The sequence below is a fragment of the Crinia signifera genome, chromosome 2, assembly GCF_055691185.1.
Source record: "Crinia signifera chromosome 2, ASM5569118v1, whole genome shotgun sequence".
NCBI classification, from domain to species: domain Eukaryota; kingdom Metazoa; phylum Chordata; class Amphibia; order Anura; family Myobatrachidae; genus Crinia; species Crinia signifera.
Window position 1 is genome coordinate 324,948,304 of NC_139218.1, and position 8,619 is coordinate 324,956,922.

The window sequence follows — 8,619 nt, forward strand, 5'->3', positions numbered from 1 at the left end:
TTGTCATTTACAACATGTGGCAAGGAACGGCTAAGGCCCTGGCCTATGTTCATGACTAGTGGTTCAGCTTCACATGATGATGGAAGCTCTCCTCCTTCTTCAGCTAGAAAAATGGAAAGGTTTATGCTAGCAAAAGTGTGACAGTGCCCCTGTAACGGTGTGGTGTAAGATGATACCTGAACCTGGAGCTGATGACGGCGGCAGCTTCTGGATTCCTCACGGCTTCTTCCGGAGAACCTGTGGCAGGGAAACGGCACAATCCAAGGAGAACCCACAAAAGACAAGGCTACTACGGTTAGCAGCAACAAATATTTATTTAGAAAATATATGAAAACCTGTTGCTGCAAGACATTCACGGCTATATGCAAAACAGTCACTTAATACTATGTAGTACTTAAAGCAGTAGATCATCAATACCAATACGAAAAGAGCAAAACATTCAAATCACAAATTACTACGTCACTACGGCACTTGCTACACATATGACACTTCAACAAAATAAGTCCGCCAGGTGGCGCTATGCACCCTATATGCTGCACGGTAGTCCTTGGTGCAAACCACACAGTTATTACATTCAAATAACGGTCCCACGACGGTAATCCTCACAAGTAAACAGTAATCCCTACCTTAGTGTGCACACTACTATATAAAGGCCAGAAAATATTAATGGTCCCCTATAACGGGGTACAGGCGAGTCCCCGTTACCTAGGGCAACTCCCTGCTAGACATACAACACAGGCTGTAGATATAGGCTTGGAGGTGGTGGCAAATCTGGCATGCAGCCAGAGGGGCGTTGCAGGTGTCTCTGGGCTGCTAATGTCGCAGGGTGATCAGCACCCCAATAACAGTTGTCCCCTATGCAGTGGAGAGCCACTTCAATGGCTGGGTAAAGTGGGCCAATGTGGGGTGCAGGCCAGCCTGGGGGTAGGGGTGCTCCTGTACCTTAACTCTCAGCTGCAGATGCCAGCTCCTGCTGGTCATGACTCTTCAGGGTCTCTCACTCCTCTCTGGGTCTCACTCCTCTCTGGGTCTCACTCCTCTCTGGGTCTCACTCCTCTTCAGTGCAGGACAGGGGAACAGCTTCTCCATTCACTGCACCCACGCTGCTGGGCTTTCTCCTTTTCCTCTCTCTGCCTGAGTCTCACCCTGCTCCCAGCACGTCTTCTCACTCTCTGCACACTTCCTCCCTCTCACCTTGCTGCTGGGATCACCTCTGACCTCTCAGCTTCCTGTCACAAGTGCAGGGGAGCTGGGACACTAGCTGTCTGTTAACCCCTCACAGCCCTGCTGTTTCTATAAAAATGCAGTTCTTTCTCTGAGCAGCATTAGCTGCAATTTACCTTCTTTGAGGGCACAGGGACACCTCTGGGGTGGACTGCCACAAAAGCACAACAAAGAACTGTGCATTCTTCTAAGATGGTATCACAAATCCCCAAGGAGAGTCCAAGTGTGTTGGTGGTTGCGATGCCTGACCTTCCCATCAGACAGTTGTTTTCCATAGGATGAAAAAGCCCATCATCATGCCTGGGCAGAAGACCAATAAATCCACCTCTTCGGTCTGGAATTATTTGTATCCAAATCTGGACAACAATTGTATTGCCGTATATAACTGATGTAAAGCTGCATGTTAGCTGCCGTTGCCACCTGTCCCTTCCCGGCACTGCTCAGTCTGCTGCATTGGCCGGGAGGACAGGGGCTGGTGGCAGACGGCGATCCTTGCCCCTCTGTGTAGGAAGGCATCAGGGAAATTTCCAGGCAATGCCCCGAGCCTCCACTTTGTGATTGATGGCGGGTTGGTGTCAGGTTGTTGCTTGGCAACGTCCTGAACTTCCACCCGGCGCAGCGGCTAACGTCACCAGCCGCCAGGTGGCATGTTTGAATAAATAGCCGGCGTCTGCTGAGAACAGACACCGGTTATAGTTCTGCAAGCCCCAGTGGTAATGTGGCATCCTGCCTTCTGTGTGCCTTCCACGTGCAGTGCCTTGGTCATCTTGTTCCAGGTTCCTGCTCCACCCAGCTTGCTCATCCTCTGTGCTTCCTGTAGATTTCCATCACCCAGATAAGTCAGGGGTTGTTTGCGGTTATTATCCTTTCCGGTATCATCTTGTGCATTGTTGCATTACTGTTCTTTTGGTATTCCTTGCCATGGTTCCATCTTGTATATTGTTACACCTGGTATTTCTGGTTATATTGTGTCACCTTTCTGCAGTGTTGCTGTTGTTTATTGTACCGTGTGTGTACTACAGCCAGGTACTCTTGTGGTATCCCTGCCTCCTATAGCAGCCTTGTCACCCTTAAGACCAGCCGGCTCCGGGGTTGGGGTGGAACTAATCTACCCCTTCGACTGTGGCTATTATTGGTGAAGCCTAGTTCGAAGGAGGCAAACAGGACAGCCAGGGGCCCGCAACGGTATGCTGGTACATACCCTGCGTAACACTGCAATAAGCAGGGGTAAGGATGTTGGCCACCTAGGGACATCCTCTCTTATATGTCACCTGAAAAGCATTCATACTGTAATTCCCTGTTTATTTCAGAAACTGTGGCTAGGACTGTCAGCAGTCCTGTGACACCTAAATGTCTTAGTCCTGTTGTATCCAAGCACCTGAAAACCACACCAGCAACTCCCTCCTTGTCAATTTCCTCCTTTCAGATCAGAATTAGTCCTGCAGGCCATGTCACCAGCATGACTGACTCCTCCTCTCCTATCCAGGATTTCTCTCGAGGATCCAACAGTGCTACGCCTACTGCTGCCACTGCTGCTGGGAGCCACCACTACTACTTTCACTAAGGAATTGACTGTCCAACAGTCCTTTGTGATGAAGACAAAGTACGACAGCAGTCATCCTATGGCAAAGCAGATAACTGAGGCCTTGACAGCAATGTTGGTGGAGTGGGATTTATACAATTGATGTATTGAAGTATTGTGTCCCCGGTACCAAATCCTGTCTAGATTCCACTTCACTAGACAGGCGATACCAAAAATGAACATCAGAAAAAGTGTCCTCAGTGTCCTTAAAAAATGCGGTTGTATCCACTGTCCACTTAACCACGGACATGTGGACAAGTGGAACAGGGCAGACTAGAGACTATATTACTGTGACTGCCCACTGGGTAGATGGATCGCCTTACTCTGCAACAACAGCAATGTCACCAGCAGCATCTTGGAAGCACCAGCTTGTTCCAAGGCAGGCTACGCTATGTACCACCGGTTTCAGTAAGAGCCACAACGGCAAGCACCTCTTATAGAAACTGAATGAAATCATCGCCCAAAGGCTTACCCCACTTAGTCTCTCCCGGGGATTTGCTATAACGCCATGTGAAGTGTTAAGTCTTGGTGACATCCAGCTCATCCCAAATTTTGCTCACACATTAAATTTAGTGATGCAGAATTTCTTGAAAAACAACAGGGCCATGCAGGAGATGCTTGTGGTGGTCTGATGAAAATTGCGGGCCACTTTCGCCATTCAGCAACTGAGTTCCGAAGACTGGAGCACCAGAAAAAACTCTTGAGCCTGCCCCCCCATCAGCTGAAGTAAGAGGTTGTAACGCGGTGGAACTCAACCCTGTATATGCTTTAGAGGATGGAGGAGCAGCAAAAGGCCATTCAAGCCAATTGGAAGCCTCTGTGCAAACTGGTTCTATATTACCTCAGTTGGGGGAAAGTGTGTAAGAGTTTTTAGTGCAGTCGGGAACGTAGGAGGTTGCTTCCACAAAATGTGGAGAAGATGATGTTCATCAAAATAATTATCAATTCTTACAAGAAGTCCAGCATCCACAAAGTACACAGAGACCTGTGGTGGATTCCAGAATGGACAAATTTAATAGTTTAGGAGGTTGAGGAGGTACACCACACTGAAGGGGGTGAGGAATCGGTGGATGAGGAGGAGAACAACATCTTTCCTCAGTAGAGTCAGTTTTGAAGACTATTTGCCAGCTTATTTTGTGGGAGCCCAAACGAACCAATGTTATTAGCCGTACTTTCAGCTCTCCTCGGTCCACTGCGTGTCCAAGAGCTTTCGTCCTGGTTGCTGCTAGGCAACCGGGATGTCAGTACGCTTCCGGCCCTAAACTTCTGGAGGGGGGCGGCGTCGTCTTGGCAGTTACCAGGCAACAAGGACTCCTTTCTCCTCCATCGGCCCCGCTTCCTCAGTGGCTGCCTAGGCGACGGGGAGGCCAGGCAGCTGTAGCTGCTTACTTAATTAAGGTGGTGCCTGGATACTATTGGATAGGGAGTCCTTATAGGTTGCTCTCTGAGGCACTCCTGTGCCGGATATAGAGTTTTAGGTGTAACTTCCTTTGTGGCTCTGTCCTGAGGAATCCGGTCCTGTCTGTGGGACTAATAAGCCTAGTCCTTCTTCCATATCTGTAGAGGATCCTGTATTTAGTAAATACAGGTATATCCTTGTTTATTCCGTTTACCTATTCCCGACCCATTTCCTGCACTCCCTTGATTAGAGATTTTTGTTACTTTGCTAGGGTACCTGGTTACTACCCCTCTACTGTTCCCTACCATCCGAAAGGAGTACAGACCAGGTGCCGTATAACACCAACCCTTCACCTTTTGTTATTTTTCCCTGTTTGAGTCTGTGTCGTTTGTGACTGTCTCCGTTTCCACCTCTTGTATAATTGTCACCCCTTTGTCTTAACCTCACATTACTCAGTGTAGTTAGTCATCCATCTTATCCAAATCTCCCCTTATCGGCAGATCGCTCTGGTCCCCGGGGCTAGGCCCTCACTGGCATTTGTGATGTAAGACCTGGCGGCATACAAGTACCGGTAGACGTACCCAGACTTAAGGAAATGGGGCGGTTATAGGCTAAAAGACTCACTGGTGTGCTCTGGGGGCTTAGGTCAAGGGGTACAAGGGTGACTACCAAGAAGCCATCCGGAGGCCTCCTTGCTCATCTGCCTGCACCTGGAGTCCATTACCAACTCTTTGGACCTCCTGCGAATCGCTACCTGTTCCCGGTGAGCATAACAACCAATCATTTCAGCCACAGTCATGTGGAAGACCCTGGCGCTGAAATGATTGGTTCGTTAAAGTGTGCATGTCTTATTTATACAACATAAGGGTGTGCGGGAGGGCCCAAGGACAGTTCCATCTTGCACCTCTTTTCTTTGCATTATATGCTCTTTGGAGCATTGCCAGCTTGTTTTGTGGGGGTCCAAACAAACTAATAATTTCAGCCACAGTTATGTGGCAGACACTTCTGCTGAAATAATTGGTTTGTTAAACCGTGTGTGTGCTGTTTATACAACATATGGGTGGGTAGGAGGGCCCGAAGACAAATCCATCTTGCACCTCTATTTTTTTTTGCTAAATAGGTGCTATTCGGGGACTAGTTTTTCAAATTGCTATCCTGTCTGCCACTGCAGTGCCACTCCTAGATGGGCCACACGTTTGTCCTGCCCACTTGTGTCGCTTAGCATAGTCATCCAGCTACCTCAGTGCAACTTTTTGGTCTAAAAACAATATTGTGAGGTGAGAGGTGTTCAGAATAGACAAAAATTATTGAAAATTAAGGTTATTGAGGTAAATAATAGCGTAGGAGCAAAACATAACCAAATTCAGCGATTTTAGCAGTTTAAAAAAAAAAAAAAATTCAGACCCAAAACCCGGAAGGGTGGTTATGGCAAAACACATCTAGCCCCAAAACCCAAAAATGGCCAATGCTCATCCCTACTAACAAGTGAGGTAATGTGGATATACAGGCAATAAGACAAAAATACTAAGAGGTCATTAACAGGACGCAACTGCATCGGATTGCCTTTTATTACACTTTATTAATTCCAACATACTGTATTAAGGACGACTGTGCAGTGATTTGTTTGTCATTCACATCAGTCCCTGCCCTAGTAGAGCTTAGAGACTCATTTTATCCTACAAGTAGGGATGTGGGAGGCAGCAGTGCTAACCTCTGTGCCAACAGCACGCCTCAAGCTTGGCAAGCCAGACAGCTTTCCTGGCTGAGATTTCACTTTGCAATGCAAGGTCACTGAAACTCCCAATTCCTGCGTCCGACCCGGCTTTAGCAAATGTGAAAGGGGTTAAATACACATTTTGTGGATCAGTCCTTATTAAAAGGTATAATTAAGCAGTTGTGAACCGTGGATATAAACTACATTTTGTGACTTTTATTTGAGGTTTATTTCCCTGTTTGAATAACCATTATCTGTTCAGTGTTTGTGAGCAAATAACAACAAAACAATCAGGCGCGGTGGTAGTGTAATCACTCCACTATAACATATATACAATATACCAAAGTATATTAGATTATAGTACCACACCTTCAGAAAAACTTTATAGGAAAAGTCTCTGAGATGAATAATAAAAAAAGAATTTGCCGTGTTACTCCGGTTTTATGGCATATAATGATAATTATAAATGGGCAGTTCCTTTAAATCTCGTGGTTTAGAGAAACAAATATAGATACACTGGTTAACCAGTGATTATCCCACCTTGTGTTATTAGGTGAGTAGTCAACCCTTTAGTGTGAACAATGGCAATACCTCTTTTAAAGTGTATCCAGTTCCTGCGGCAGCCGAAGGATGATGTAATGAGTGCGGCTCCAGCTACACCTGCTCAGTGGTCGGCTTCAGCCGGCGGGCCGCTGGTAAGGAATAAGCAGGGAGCGAGCCGCACTGACCTGTGATGAATTGCAGGTTCTCCATATGCGGCTCTGGAAGTAAGCAGGTGGATGGCTTGTGTCAGCAATGTGCGGCTGATGAAGAGAGGTGCCAGCTGTCGATAGAGGATTGATGGTGGCGGGCAGTCCGGGTGGGTATTAAACAGGAGGTATGTGCCCTAAAAAGAGTCCTTGACGCGTTTGCCCGCTGTAGAAATATAGCGGTTTCTTCAGAAGAAACCGCTATATTTCTACAGCAGAGAAACGCATCAAGGACTCATTTGGGGCACATACCTCCTGTTTAATACCCACCCGGATTGGCCTCCACCTTCAAACCTCTAATGTTTCTGTGCAGGGTAAATACTGGCTGCTTTATTTTTACACTGCAATACAGATATCAATTTGAAGTACACCCCCCACCCAAATCTAACTCTCTCTGCACATTTTATCAACCCACCTGCAACGCATATGGTTTTGTCCATCTGAGAGTGATTGTGCCTTTCCGAGTGAATCAGAATAACCCCCAAAGGGAGACAATGCTGGAGCCTGGAGTTTGTGAGTATAGGTGTAAAATTAGTGTGTGTAAAATAAAGTTTTACTCTCTGTGTCTGTGTTTTTTTTTTAAACATTCCGTTTATAGGTGGACTACAAGTCCAAGGGTGCCCATTAATGCCCCGTATGCTGGGACTTCACCAAGTCCCAGCATGCGAGGGAGGCCTGCTGGGACTTGTAGTTCATCTGTAAAAAGCTAAAAAAAAATTACACTTTAACATGTATCAGCCCGGCGTCCACCACCCACACACGCCCTGGATGGGTGAAGCCGGGGCGGAAACCCCTTTTTTGGGGGAGTCCCCACTCCCCCAGGGACGACCAGCCACGGGGAGCATGATACGGCCAGGGGGACCTTAGGTAAAAAGTGTCCCCTGGCTGTTGGATCCCTTGCTGGTTCCAAAATACGGGGGACCCCCAGTTTTTCTGTCCTCAGTATTTTTGGAACCATGACCAGTCCAATCGACCGGGGCTGGTTTCAGAAATATGAGGGACCCCTATGCTTTTTGTCCCCCTGTAATTTTGGAACCAGGTCCGGCTCAATAAGCCAGGGCTGATTATTCTCAAGAGGGGGGGGCGGGGGGATGGGGGCGCTATTTTTTTTTTTTTTTTTAACTTTTACACATTTTTTAAGACAGAACCATGCACAGATCTGAATTATCTGTGCATGGTTCTGTCAAATTCGCCTGTCAGAACCTGGTCTATTTGTTTGGCGATTTTTAGTAAAGTTTACCAAAAATCGCATCCCATTAAATTTGCAAATTGTATACTTTATAATGGGAAAACATCTGGATGCGAATTGAAGTGTTACTAAAAATTGCCACGACAGAATGTGCAGATTGGTGGCAAAAAGTGTGCTCCCCCCCGCCCCCCCAAATCACATCCTATAAAATGTGCGATTTTATTTAATCGCAAAAGACAAAAAATGGCGCACCATTAAATCTCGCCCCATGAGCCATCTAATGAATGTATATAACCTGGCTGCAGTAACGTGCACCCACTACTTGTGGGAACTTCCAGCACAAAGGACAAGGACTGCAGCAAGGGACACAGAAACGGCCAAGAGTTGCTGTAGTTATTATGGGGCCTGCGAATGTAGCGATCTTTTATCATTTTCTAAGTGTTCTGACTTAATTTGACTAGATCACTTAGATAATGACCCACATCGCTTCATATGTAGGGGCCATAGCGATAGCAATGCGGGGCCATGGGCATCTCTATTGGTGGGCTATGTAGAGCATGCATGCATGGTAAATCTATCATGCTCCGGAGAACACTGGCAATGACAGATCGCTCAGCAAACACAGCGCTGTATAGCGATGTGTGATCTTGTCGAGGGTGAACTCTAAACTTCCTATGAATGGCTTGTCAGGATATGTTATGAATGTTGTTAAGCTCCAATGCTTGATCTTGAACACTAATGCAGTTGTAAGTGGATGAGATG